Consider the following 14,615-nt stretch of genomic DNA (forward strand, 5'->3'; position numbering starts at 1 on the left):
CAGGATGGTGTCTGGCAGAGAAAACCCTGGCAATGGGTTTGAGATGTCTTGGACTCTTTCTTGTTAAGCTTTTTGTAATACATTCTTATCAACTATCCATCCTGAAAATGCCACATTCAAAACTGAAAGAATGTTAGAAGTTGCTTGCTCCAACTGGCCAATGGTAAACACACCCTGCTACAGTTAGAGAGCTGGTCAGGCAGCCTCTGCCTGCATATTTACAATGACGGAGAGTTCATTACTTCCAAAGGTTACATGTCGGCAAGAATGTCAGAAAGAATTTTTGAACCTTAAACAGATGTCTGCCCCCTAGTCCTTGCTGAAAGGCTAGAAATAATGAGGATCCCTTCAAATGTAGTTTTGTCTGATTGTTATCTCTCTCTGTCAAAAACACCCCAATTCTTAACATCAATTTTTCAAAATTCAGCTTTGATTTCTTTTTATCAAACTTATACCATACATTCATTAAAGAGTCAAACAGTTCTCGAACACCGATTGTAAAAAGGAGCAGTTCCCAACAACCACCCCATTTCCTGGTCAGAAGCAACAATGTTCAGCTCCTACTGCTGACTCTTGGAATAAAAACTCCCTATTTCTGACTAATATCCTTGTAACACAGCCTACTGACTTTTTCAGCTTTACGTATCACCTATTTAACTTTCTATTTTGGAAAATGAATATTAAGCTCTCTTTCAAACCACATCTCCTCTACACACCAAAACCTTCATTCTTCCAAACTTTTGATACAAATACATTATAATTTTGATCAGCTCAGTATCCTTGCTTTACATTATTAGGACTCTGTACAGACTGTTCACAGCTGTAGCAAGTTGTCTGCTAGGCTTACTTTTTTATTCCCTACTTTGTTTTTCCTGGAGTTAATAATTGTCTTGGTGGTTCATAGCTTAGATTTCTCTGCGCTTAACAATTCAACCCCATACCTTCTCCTAATGAATAACTTTCTCAATACTTTCCGATTCATTGTCTACAAATTTCATCTCCTTGAATAAATCTCTTCAGATCTCCTTCAACCTGGATTAACGACATGCTAGTCTTGTCACAGAGCTCAAGGGGCCACTAGTGGGAAGCAACAAGGGAATACATGGACCAGGAGAAGGGAACAGATCAACATAATTTCCTTCACAAAACATACTTAAAATAGTGGGAAAATTGTTCTCTTTACAAACACAAACACACACACCAACCCCAAAATCCCATAAAGAATGATTAAATAGCCATCAAACCCATTGCCCTGCCATCAAATTCTGTATAACATAAAACAAAAATAACAGAAGGAATATATCATATAAATATGAATCTCAAGGGGGATGGGGTACACTCAGTGGCAGAGTGTGTGCTCAGCTAGCATAAGGTCCTAGATTCAATCTTCAGTACCTCTATTAGAAAAAAAACATTAGAAACAATAGAAAAATGTATCAACTTTAAATATTTACAAATATATAAACTTCCTCTTTTAAAACTGTTCTACAGGGTAATCCGGGTTAATGAGAAAGTGCCTCTTCATGACTGTGATCCTGCTGATAATTGTGGGAGGAAATTAGAGTATGACCACATGAAATAAAATCCCTTATGAAATAATGATCCCGGGTGACAATCATTATTGGCTGCTGTCATCACAAAAAAGAGAGTCAACTGGACATTATGTACCTTATGACAGGAGTACAAAACTTCATATAACAAATATTCTTGCACAAATTTGAACCTCGTTCAGATCAAGCTTTTAGGGGAGGATCGAATCACTTAGCTAAAGCCAATACATAGGATGGAGAAATAAGTCTAACCACAGGGGAGAATGAAATCAACCAAACAGGAAATAGAGAAATCCCTCAGCAATTTCAAGGAAAATGAGAAACAGGAAAATTATAGATTAGAACCCACTTGAGAGATATGCTAGCTGCAATGTGTGAACTTAGTCTGGATCCTGATTTCAACCCCAAAACTGCTTAAAAGTGTATTTTTGTGACAATCAGGGAATTATTTTGTAACCCTAAAAAAAATGAATATTCCAATTGTATTTGAAAGAGACCTTGTCATTTCACTAATGAAAGGTTAAGCTACATAGGATTGCCTTCAAAATGATCCCGAAGTGGGGGAGGGGAAGAGGTGGAGATGAAAGTTGCAACAACAGTGACTCTGAGTTGATAATTCTGGAGATGGGTGACTGATACAGACAGGCTGGCTGTGCTGTTCTCTCTACTTCTGTACGTGTTTGAATCTTTCCATAAAATGTGAAACAAACAAAAAGACTTCAGTGATTTAAAACCCTCACTTGGAAGGTTAAGAGGTTTGCCCAAGTAGGTGGGCATCTGAATGGGGCACTGAGATTAGGAAGATCAGGCACCTGGCTCCAGGCCGACCTGGGGCTACCTTGACCCTTCTCCTCACCATCCACAGCCAGCCCATAACTGCATCCTGTCAGCTCCACTCCCCAAACGCATTCTCCCTGGCTCCCACCATCTCTCATCTGGCCCACTCCAAGAGCCTCCGACCAGGCCTCCCTGCTTCCTGGGTCCCTGAAATTCATTCTCCACATTATCTTTGCAAATTGTGAGAGAAAATTACCTTAGTGCTTAAACTATCATGACTGCTTCTCACTGCACGTAGAGTCTACACTACTTTCCGTGCTCCTGATGCCCTTCTAAACCTCGCGTCTCATCACTCTCACCAGCGTTGGCTCCAGTATCTCCTCAAACCTGCTGAGCACATTTGTGCCTCGGGGCAATGGACAAGCTGCCTCTATTCCTGGGGTGACTTATCCCAGATCCTCAAAGACCAGCCTCCTTATCACCATCTTAGCTCACATGTAACCTTCTCAAAGATAGCTTTCTTGACTCCATTTCCCCCAAGTCTCCCATCTCAACACTGTATTATTTCCTTCATTTCAATCTGAAATTGTTTCCTTATTAGCCCGATTATTTTTGTTTGCTCAGTTTTCCTTGGCCTCCCTCCTCCCAGCAGCCTTGCACAAACAGCATAAGCTCCCGGGGAGCAGCCGGCGCTGATGCTCTGAGAATACACATGCTGAGCGCGACATTACAGTCACGTGGTGTAGTGAAACGGTGTCGAACAGCAGATAGAGCTAAGCAGTGAGAATACTTCTCTTATTTTATAATTTAAGTGAAACCTAACATTTACTCCTGTTTAATGAAGAATTTGGTAGGTCTTTGTTCCCAGTTCCTGGACGGCAACCCCTAAAGCCTTGAAATTTCCCAAGATAGGAGTGTCTTTACTATTCATGGTGGACCCTTGGATGGCTTGTGTTCATTAGATAACTCAGGATGGGGACTGGCCAGCCAGAGACACCAACCATGTGATTAAAGGAGTGGGGCTTTGAGCTTTGTGACAAGTGAGTGACCATCAGGAGAGGTAGGGGCTCAAATGTTAGGGCTTTGACTTACAGTTAGTGTTTGGGGTAGCCATGTCAGTAGTGACCCAATAAATCATGTCTTTGTAATAAAGTCTCCAGTAAAAACTTGGGGCAACAAAGCTCAGAGCTCCTGTGAGCTTCCTGGTTGGTAACACTCTTGGAGGACTGTCACACTCAGAAGCCATGAGGGCAACCCTGAGCCCTTCCCACTGGAGTGCTCTCCACAACAGCTCACCTGATGAGATCTAAGGGCTGCTTCTTGTCTATGCTTCGAGGAGGAGCACATTCCATGTACAGAAGGCCCTGTTCGCTGGGGCAGCTGAGGTCCTCTGATGGAGGCTGAAGTTGCACTGGGAAGCAGAAGCAAACAGGTGAGCGTCACTGTCACCACGTGTTCACATGTTCTGCTAATAAAATGTGGTGCTAACACTTTGTGGTCATTTGTAAATAAGGGGCCCTCCTTTGCCAGAAGGGATGGAGGTACCATATAATTTTTCATAATTCTCACCGAGGATTAATACTAACCCCTTGAGGGTCATTTGCAAACGTGGCTGGAAAGGAACACTTGGATGTTACAGTCCTGGGACCACCGTGGGTACCTGGTGAGGGCCTTGCAAATGCTTAATGTCCTACAACCGGGCCAGTCTTCCACAGCAAAAAAACTACGCCACCCAAGTGCCCAAACTGCTTCAGTGGAGGCAGCAGCCCCCTCCTTGGACACCCAGAGGAACCTGGACTCTGGCTGTTTAGGGGCAGGGTCAATTCTAAAACCCAGGCTTTTTTGTCCCCACAATTCAGTAGTTATTCGGTGACAGCACATGGAATATAAACAATAAAGAAACTTGACATGATGTTATATATTTAGCTTACTCAAGAAACAAAATTTAAATCCAGTCATTCTCCTTCCCACCTGACCTACTTTCCTTTCTCCTGTACTAGAACCAGATTATTACCCACCCAGCCTTAGCATGGGTCCTGACTCCACTTACCTCCCTCCCAAACACCACATGAGATGATTCCTCAGCCTGGATGTGGAACCAGCAATTACAACAGGCTTTAGTGGAAAAGAAATGGTTGTGTGCAGATGCCAACTAAACACTGTAGAATCCTGGTGTCCCACATTAGTAATCATGACAGCTGTTTGCAAGTGTCCCCAAAGTTCATTTCAGACTCTCACTGCTAATTTTGCTGGGATATAAATATAAAACATGTGGACTGCTGGGCTGGACTGCTATGCTGAGTCTCTGATCCAGGAAGCTCAGTGTCTGCTCCCTGCAACCAGCTCCCTGTTCTGTTCATGCATGTGCATCAAGCAGCTGTTTAGTGTCCATTTTAGTATCTTAGACAGTGCATTTCAGTATGGTCTTCATCCACAAATACGTGTACCACACAGTAGTAATGATCAATCTCAGTCTTTGCTTTCTTTTGTCTTAAAGAGTCAGATAGACGGATAGCAAGTAACAAAGTCATAGAGCGCTATAATATAGTATTTCCTTTATTTCAATGACAGGATTTATTTAAAGAGCTTAGATATAACATCTTTGCATTTATGGCATCATTTAGCGTCTGAAGCTCTTACATTTTACAAACTTCATTTCATGCGAGATGTTGTCAGTTAGAGAAGTGCTTCTGAATTTGAGGGGTTGCTGTCATCTCAGATGGAGTCCCTAAAAAATGTCAAAACTCTGCAGTATTGTCATCATGACAAGAACTCAGACAGATGAAATTTGGAAAGCCCTGTGATTTACTAGTGCACAGACAGAAAATGGTATTTCAGAGGGAAAAAGCCTGAATTACAGAAAATGATAAATGAAATGGTCTAACATGCATTTCCCTTACAAAGAACTAATACTTCTTTGGTTGATAATAACATCTGTCAGTAATTATGAAAAGAGCTGGCAAATGCATAGTACTTACTATTAGCCAGGGCTGTTCTAAAATTCAAACAGATTCATTAATCCCCATAGCATCTCTACGAGGTGGGTACTATTATTATCCCCATTTTATTGATGAGGAACTTGATAAACACAGAGGCTAAATGACTTTTACAAGGTAGACAGCGAGAAACCAGCACAAGTGTTCCAGCCTGAGTCTATGCTCTTGGCCACTTCTACCTTTTTTTTTTTTTTTTTTGGTGGCAGGGAGATAATAAGGTAATTCTGGTGGGGGGTGGGGAGGTAATTAGGGTTATTTGTCTATTTTAGAGGAGGTGTTGGGGGCTGAACCCAGGACTTTATGCGTGCTAAGCATGCGCCCCATCACTTGAGCTGTACCCTCACCTCTCGAGTCTATGCTCTTAGCTGCTAATCCACACTGCCCCACATGGTAACTCTGGGGGAACTACAGTTCATTCATTCACCCACTTGTTAAACTCAGCCTTCCTGGTGCCTGGGATTCAGCAGTGAACAAGACAACATGGTTCCTGCCCTAAATGGGCTTGTCGACTCCTGACATATTATCTTCATTTTACCCAGGAAGTAACAAGGTCAAGAAGACTCACCTTTTCCTGTTAACACCGGAGGATACATGAAGTGCTTTATTTCATTTCTGCCATTTGACTTACACCATGGGAAGGGAAAGCTGCCTTGCAGATCCCGGAGCTCACAAGCCAGTTAATCCTGAATTTTTTTTTAAAACTGTCCCTTACTTGATACTTGATCTAAGAAAGGATGAAGTAAACCTAAATAGATTCTAAGAAAGCGTGTGGTTTATACAGGGTAAATAACCAGCCACTGTTTACTATCCTAACAGGAATCTGTAGGCATATTTCTTTTCTTTCTCTTTTTTCATTTTTATGGGCAGCTTTTAAAAACCAAACCAAACCAACAAAACCAAATCACTTATAATTCAACAGCAGGTTCTAAATCACCCCCAAGACAGCAGCTAAACTCGGTTTAGACTTACAGTGAGGCTCCTGGTGGTTGGATTGATGAATGTATCTCTATCCTGAATATAAAAGTCGTTCACGCAGCTCTTCTCAAATAGGGCAATGAAAAACTCTTGTTCCGGTTGTTGATACTTTCATCCACTTGGAGGACTTTCATAAAACAGCTGAAGGTATCAAAGGCTGAGGACACGGTTTTCAGATGATTGGGATTCAGAGGCAATTTTATGTACAGTATCTCAGCGTATGTACAGAGCACCTCCCACAGGGTGTGTACATTTGCAAATACAAGCTTGTCATCCAAAACCTATATTGGGAGAATGAAAACACAAACCAGGAAACTATTTTCACATTTTTTGTACACAGATTTTTCTTACATTGCTGGTAGTTAAAGCACTTGTGCAAACACACACAGATATGACACTGGTAAAAGTGAAGATATAATGAAAATATATTTGCAAACCATCATACATTTTTGCCTTAAAGTTAATTTCTTTGTTGAAATTACTGAAAAGTTATTTAAAATCCTTACAATTCATTCATAAAATAACCAATGTTTTAGATGAAGAAAAGTAAACTTGTTAACTTTTAGTCCAAATTAGTAACTAAAAATAGAAACACGAAAAAATTCTTTGCAGGGGCATTGTAATGACAATTTTTTAAATTTCTTAAACCTAGGACTATTTACATATCTGTTCAATATAATGTTAAACAGCCATTAAAAGGGATTTAAAAGAATTATATTTATTAATATGGAATATATAATAAAAGGAAAAAGAAAAAAATGTGAAATAATAATTTTCATTTTTGGAAGGGAAAAATATCTACATTTGAACAAAAAAATGTTTAGAAGGATTTTAAGATTCTTTATGTATAACTAAGGTACAGATGATTTTTAATTCCACTGCTTTTAATTCCATTGGATTTTAATTCCAATGTTCTTTCATTTTCAATTTTGGGCGAAATTTTTATAATAAAAAAACTTTAAAATTGTTCTTGCATAAATACATTAATAGATATATTTATGACTACATTCTCTGGCTATTAAAAAAGATCTCCTAGCTTTGGATCTGAAACATACATTCCATAATGCAGATTCTGACTGACTCGCCTCCCAGTCCAGAGCAAAGGCACGGCTAGGGTGACATGATTCAAATATCATTCCAGGGAACATGCAGGCTCCCAGCCAACGGCTGCAAAGGGACTGACACTGATCTGCTTGCTCCCAGCTGCAGACCATCACAGATGAGTTTAGATTCATAGGCTCAAGTTTTCTCTGTCAAAAGAAATCAGAAAATGTTAGACTTTTACTTTCACCACGGGAACAAGAAGTTGTTTGATTTTCTTTTATTAAAAAAAAAACAACAAACCAATTTGAACCTGAAGAAAAGACATTTGCTCAAAATACCACAGTAGCAATGAAGGTGCTCTGGCTGGCAGGGACTTGTTGGATTCCTGTGAGTGCTGGACTCCTCACATGGAATTCCCTTGGCACTCCAGAAGGCCTGTGGTTGTCCCCATGGGTTTGTGGCCATATGTGGTGCACAAAAGTCTCTGGCTTTGCCACAATTTCAAAGCCTTTTTTGGCTTATGAAAGGCTTTGCACTCAAATGGAGTTTTCTTGAGTCCACTCACTGATGTCATTCACCAGAGTTATAGTCCAGATCTGACATTCTAGACTCTTAAAATCTTGCAGACATTCAAATGGTTCAGGTTTGGATGTGTATTCACCTCTGCAGGCCTGGACCAAATTCCATAAAGCCACCCGGACAAGTTCAGCAAAATGCAAAGACATTTTTCTTTCTGCAAGACTGAAATGTCTGTGAAGCTATAAAAACTTCTGCATCTACAAAAATAGGGAACCAACTCATCAATAACATATCTATCCATAATGCATGGACATTTGAAAAAATACTGTATTTACTCCTATTAAATTCTATCTGGCTTTTGCCAAATTGTGTCCTAAACTGTAAGGAAAGTATATAAATGTAGAGAATTTTTGACCTTTTAAGAGAAAAAGGAACCCTCCTACTCGGTTGGTGGGAATGTAAATGTTGCAGCCACCATGGAGGACAGTATAGAGTTTCCTTAAAAAACTGAAAATATACTTCCGTGTGATCCAGCAATCCCATTCATGGGTATATGTCTGGAGAAAAATATAATTCAAAAAGACACATGCACCCCAGTGTTCACAGCAGCACTATTTACAATAGCCAACACACTGAAACAACCCAAATGTTCACTGGCAGATGACTGGATAAAGAAGTTGTGGTATATTATATATATATGTATATTTACATATATACACGCATACACACACACATATATACACATGAACACACACACACAATGGAATACTGCTCAGCCATTAAAAAATTAAATAATGTCTTTTGCAATAACATGGATGGACCTACAGGGTATTATGCTAAGTGAAATATGTCAGAGAAAGAAAAACAAATATTCTATTTATTAACTTATATGTATATCTAAAAAATAAAACAAATTAATTACTATAATAAAACAGAAATAGACTCACAGGTACACAGAACAGACTGGTGGTTACCAATGGGGAGAAGGAGGAGAGGGAGGCAGGAAGGGGGTAAGGGATTGAGAGGTAAAAAGTACTATGTATAAAATGGATAGGTTATAGGGCTGTATCATACAGCACAGGGAAATATAGCCATTATTTTATGGTGACATTAAATGGAATATAATATATAAAGATGTTGAGCCTCTGTGTTGTACACCTGAAAGTAATATGATGGAAATCAACTACTCAATTATAAAATACTTAATCAAAGTTATTTTCATATTATTTGCAATAAGTTAGAAGCCAGCACTGTCAATAGAAACATAGTGCAAGTCACAATTTTCCAGTAATCCCATTTAGACAATAAAAAGGAACAAGTGTACTTAATTCCAGGAATAATTATATTTATCCCAAAATATCCAATATACTATCATTTCAAAAGTGATTAACACTTTGAAAACTTTTAATAAATATTTTACATTATTATTGTTGTACGAAGTCTTGAAAATCTATTATGTATTTTCCACTTATAGAACATCTCAATTCACAATAGTCACATGTGGCTGGTGGCTACCATACTAGACAGAGCAGATTACACCATTCACACTTCTGATAAATTACCTGCTCTTATTTATTTAAAAAACTTCCAGAAAAGGCTTTAGATATTCCCTATATCTAACAAAGCAACCTTGACGGGTGAGGAATATCTTCATTATAAAGTGAAAAATAAAGGTAAGAGAGCCATGGTTACATGTAAGTTAATGTAACAATTCCTTCTTAATTCATTCAGGACTTTACAATCTTTCTTCATATTCCAAGGATTCACTGTCACTGTGCAATGTTTTTCACTATAATCATCTTTGGAATTGAGAGGCTTCTGATGACCCTGCTTTGTGCATCTGTACATAAAAGAAAATAACAAAACAGAGAAAAAGACCTTATTAAAGATAATTTAGGGGGGTATAGCTCAAGTGAAAGATCATATTCTTAGCATGCACAAGGGCCTGGGTTCAATCCCCAGAACTTCTTATAAAAATAAAATAAATAAAAACATAATTACCACCCCCTGCAAAAAATTAATTAATTACTTTAATTAAAATTTAAAAAAAGATAATTTAGAGAAGCCTTATCAGGCTACAAGAGCTACAATGAATGCCCCTCCCCCATTAATTTAGAAGAAGTTTCACAATATTTCCCAACATAAAGGCTAAAATATAATTCGGAACACTTCCTGATGGTCAGCATCATTTTAACAAAAATGTAGATAATTACTTCCCTGGTGTCAAAGCTCTGTCAGAGATGGGCACAGAAAATTTAGTAAAAATTATTTTGCAACTACCTTTGAAAGAAATGCTGAGAAATGATCTTTTCTGTTGGAAATTAGCCTGCTTTTATATTCTGCAGTAGGCATACGTGTTTACAAACCAGGCAGGAACTGGATCATATTTTACACATACTTTAGAAACTGATTTGAATTTTGCTCTCTACCTGCAAGGCTATTTCTTAGGTAATAACATAAGCTGGCCACTATACTAAATTTTGTTTCCCTGTTTGCTTAATCCTCACAACTCTGTAAGCTGCTATTATTACACCCATATAACAGACATAGAGCTTGAGACAGAAAATAATTTGGGTAACTTGGTAAATGGTGGAGCTGGGTAATATCGCAGCCAGTCTGACACTCAAGTCCATTCTTCTCACCGATGTCTGATACTGCTGCCTACATTCAGCAATGACTCCTGATTTCATATTTAAGTGTGTCATTTCTAAAAGTGCAAAGCTATATTAGTACTGCTGTGTAAATTATTCTTTTCAGATGTGATTGCCAAAAAAACAAAAACAAATAAAATCAGGGTGCCACTGAGGGGAGGGCGAACTGCATATGGATGGACACAAGGGGACTTTATGAGGACACAGTTGCACAACTCTAGAAATAGTTAAAATGGCTGACTTGTACAATTATAATATGTGAATTTTATGGCCTGTAAATTACACCTTAATACAGCTATTAAATTAAGAAACTGAGATACCAAATTAAGACTAAAACACATATATATATATCATACATAGTACAACAGGCAAATATCATTATTTACTGCACCATTTTCCTTCATGCAGCTTCCTTTCCTCACCTGTTAATGAAAGGATGATTCATTTTTAAAATAGCCTTTTAATTTATTCAGCAAATAATTTTTGACGGCCTACAATGTACCCAGGACTACTCTAGGCACTTGGAATAGATCAATAAACAAAACAAAAGTCCTGTCCTCACGGAGCTTGGTTGGAGTCTAGCTGGGGTGGGGGGTGGAGATGACAATACACACAACAGAGCAGCAGAGGAGGTGGCATGCTAGGAAAGAGGAACCATGTATAAAAGTAAAAAGGGCAAAGTAAAGAGAGTTGAGGGTATAGGATGAGGGTGATGTTGTATTAAATACCAGAGCAGGGCACACTGTGAACTGAGGTTAGAATTAAGACTAGGAGGTGAGAAGTCCCAGGAGGACGGAATAACCATCACCAAGGCCAGCGTGACCTCGCATGTTCCAGAATGGGGGCACGGCTGGAGCTGCGGAGAAGGGTCAGTGCAGATCCTGTATGGCCTTGGAGGACATTGTAAGGACTGTGGCTTTTACCCGGAGTGAAATGGGGAGGCACTGCAGAAGGACGACACAATCTAACTTAGGTTTTCAAGGCTCACTTGACTGCGGGGTGAGAATAGTGCAAACGGGTCAGAGATGAAAGGTGGGAAGCTACTGAGAAGGGCTATGCAGGAGGAGAGGACAGTGGCTCAGGGCAGGGAAGCAGCAGTGGAAGCAGGAGCCATGGTGAGAAGTGGCTGGGCTCTGGATATGTTTTAAAGGCAGTGTCAAACCAGATCTATTGACAGAATTCATGTGGTATGTCAGTGAAAGTCAGAATAACTCCAAGATTTTTGACCCAAGCAGCTGGAAGGATTAAGTTTCCACTAACTGAATGGGGGAGGCTGCATAAAGAACCAGTTTGGGGGGTAGGAGGACCAAGGGCTCAGTTTTTACACATGTTGGTTTTAAGATATCAGAGTTCCAAGTGAAGATGCCAAATCAGCAGAATATTATAAGAGTCCAGAGTTTGAGAGAAAAAGTCTAACGGGAGACAGAACTGTGGGAATCATGGGTCACACAGGTGGTACAGGAAGACATGAAACCCAGGTACTCAAACATTAAGATACCCTGGCATTAACCATAGAAGTTATCCTTGAGGGCTTGCCTACTAGGTGAGGATATCAGTCCTATTTCCCGACCACCCGAGTTTTAAAAAGGAACTTACAAATGAATTCGTGCAAGACACTGCCTCCAGTGTGTGGGATCAGAGCTGTAGTCAGAGAATGGGATGGTGCACGCTACTCCCTATGGCACATTGTATGTGTGTGTGTGTGTGTGTGTGTGTACGCATATTTGTGTGAGCAGGGGGATGAGTTACACCTGTCTTAAGAAAAAGAGGTAGAAATTCTAGAAGCCGAAAGATGAAAGAATATCCAGATCTGGTAGAGGGAACAGGGGAAACACTGTGTACTGCAAGACATATCCCCATAATGCCATTTCCCACCATTCTTTTATCAGGAACACAGTTGGAACCTGGGGAATTATGTAGATACGTGTGATGTACACAAATTTTCTGACTATGTAACACTAAATATCTACATATGTAGCAAGTTAATGATATTTATATCTCCTTCAAGTTTAATAACAAGTTCACAACAGAAGGAAAATAAAATATTGAGGACTGGTAGAATTATCCTTGAAGGCCTTTCAATGCTCAGAATGGAAGCAAAAGCGGCTTCACCCCACAAAGTATGTCATTAAGAGTCAAGAATGTTTTTTATTTGCTTAAGAAATTGAGAGTTACAACTTCCTGCTTTAAAGAGTTAACTTTAAGACAGATACCATACTATAAACAACATCTATACTGGTGCTTTCTTAAAGCTATTTTTAGTTCCTGCTTGTTCTGATGTACTCCAGAAACTCTGCAAAGAAAACCTTCTATTCAAAGGCTTAAAGGAATAAAAAAAGAAATAACACCGCATTCTTTTAAGTGTTCTCTGTACTGAAAGTCATTTGCAAATGCATCACTCTGCCACATATCTACATTTTTAACAATAAAGACTTTTGTGCAATTTTTCAATTGCTATGTGACTTTGCGTCAGTCTCTCACTCAGAAGCAGAATGGAGTACCAGAAAATGACACATCATGTCTAAAACTACAGATGTGGAATATGAACTTACACCAGGAAACAGCTAAGTGGGAGGGTAAGGTTTACCTTTTAAGTTACTGTAAGTGCAGTTACACTTTCTCCCTGCTTCCCCTGTGAAGTGAAGAACTAGTCTTTTCCAGGAAAGCTCTCATTCTGAGTACTGTTTTCTTTAAAATATTTGGAGATTCTTTTTTAAGGTTCTTTCACTTTTAAGTCTTTCCCCAACTCTACATCCCATAACAAGTGTTAAAATTATCCAATAGCCTATTGTTACAGAATATACTCTACAAAAGCTGAGGTTTCCCAGGGCTTGGATCCCACAACTCTGCTACCAGATAATCCTAAATCCTTCCTTCCATAACTGACTCTTCTACTAATTCCCAGCTGTGGGCAAATTCGGCTTCTCAGCCCAGTTAACTTTCTAACTCTGCCTACGAACACTCTACTGCCAGTAAGGGAAATCTAAGGGAGCCAACAAAGCCCCTAGTGAGGGTTGCCTCCTTCAAACAATCAAGAGGCCATCACCAAGCAAATATTTAAACCTACTGCAAAACTTCCGAAGACATCTTACAAACAATATAGTTTATATAGATTCATACTATTTGCTCTGGAATAGTGATTTCCAATGGAGGGAACAAAGGACCACATGACCCAAGCAATTATTTAAAACTGCACATAACTATCCCTCTTCACGTGAGGATTCAGGTAAGCCTGTCTTATAGGTCTAGGTGTAACAGAATGGCAGCACCCCTAGCAGTAGGGTGAAAAGCAGCGAGGTAGACTTTTAGTGAAAGGGAGTGATGTAATAGGACCCACCGCCCACTTACCTCCCACCACAGGACAATCATCTCAGATCGAGAACAAACACTTTGGGAAACAGAGGTTGTTTATGTTTTTATGGTATCTGGTGGAAATAATGCCCTGAGTCACGTGAAGTTGTGGCTGCAAAATTGAACAGGAGACCAGACATTTTCACATTCAGGACACAAATAATCAGCCCCCGAGTGGTCACCATATCTGCTCTCCCCTTTGCCTGTTCACCCCAAAAGCTGCAGGACTCTCTTTCTTGCAGTGACACCCACCATTTCTCACAAATTCCTGCCAAGTTCAAGTCAGCAGCTGGTGGTGTCAAAGTCAACATTTGTACTGCTCTGAAGTCTCTCCATTACTTTATATCCTTCTATTTTCTCTGTTGTCTTCCTAGCTACCCTTGCATTCAGAAGCTGGTTAACGCACTAACATTGACTCTGTAATCAGTCCAGGATATAGGAAGCAGAGATTCAACTGTAACCAGTCCCAGAATACTTGTCATGCCACTCTAGTGTCCCAACAAAATACTCTGGCATCCCTCATCTCACCCAAAGAACCACTGAATTACTTAGAGGTTGTAAAAGTAGAGGGTTTCTCTACTGGGAAACACTGGCTTGTGGTAGAGTCTTGATTTCAGTTTTTGCAACTAGTTACAGGCAAAAAGACATGGTCCACAAATTTTCTTCAAGCGTTTGGAATTTAAACTTTTATTAGATACAGAGCCGGCGGACTAACCGTAATCTATGAACATATGGTCATATTATAAAATAAT

At 39.5% G+C, this 14,615-nt stretch overlaps 1 long non-coding RNA gene across 2 annotated transcripts; it reads right to left on the bottom strand.

The window, feature by feature from the left end:
* Positions 1 to 4,867: 4,867 nt before the first annotated feature.
* LOC141577216 (uncharacterized) lies at positions 4,868 to 11,114 on the bottom strand. Of its 2 annotated transcripts, none has more exons than XR_012506031.1 (3): positions 9,424 to 11,114; positions 7,354 to 7,548; positions 4,868 to 6,579 (listed from the first exon to the last, which is right to left on the bottom strand). It is a non-coding gene; the product is annotated as an uncharacterized LOC141577216 (long non-coding RNA). The 2 variants fall into 2 exon arrangements; XR_012506032.1 differs by having other exon boundaries at positions 7,643 to 11,114.
* Between the last annotated feature and the right edge of the window lie 3,501 nt (positions 11,115 to 14,615).

The sequence above is a fragment of the Camelus bactrianus genome, chromosome 3 (assembly GCF_048773025.1).
Source record: "Camelus bactrianus isolate YW-2024 breed Bactrian camel chromosome 3, ASM4877302v1, whole genome shotgun sequence".
Lineage (NCBI taxonomy): Eukaryota > Metazoa > Chordata > Mammalia > Artiodactyla > Camelidae > Camelus > Camelus bactrianus.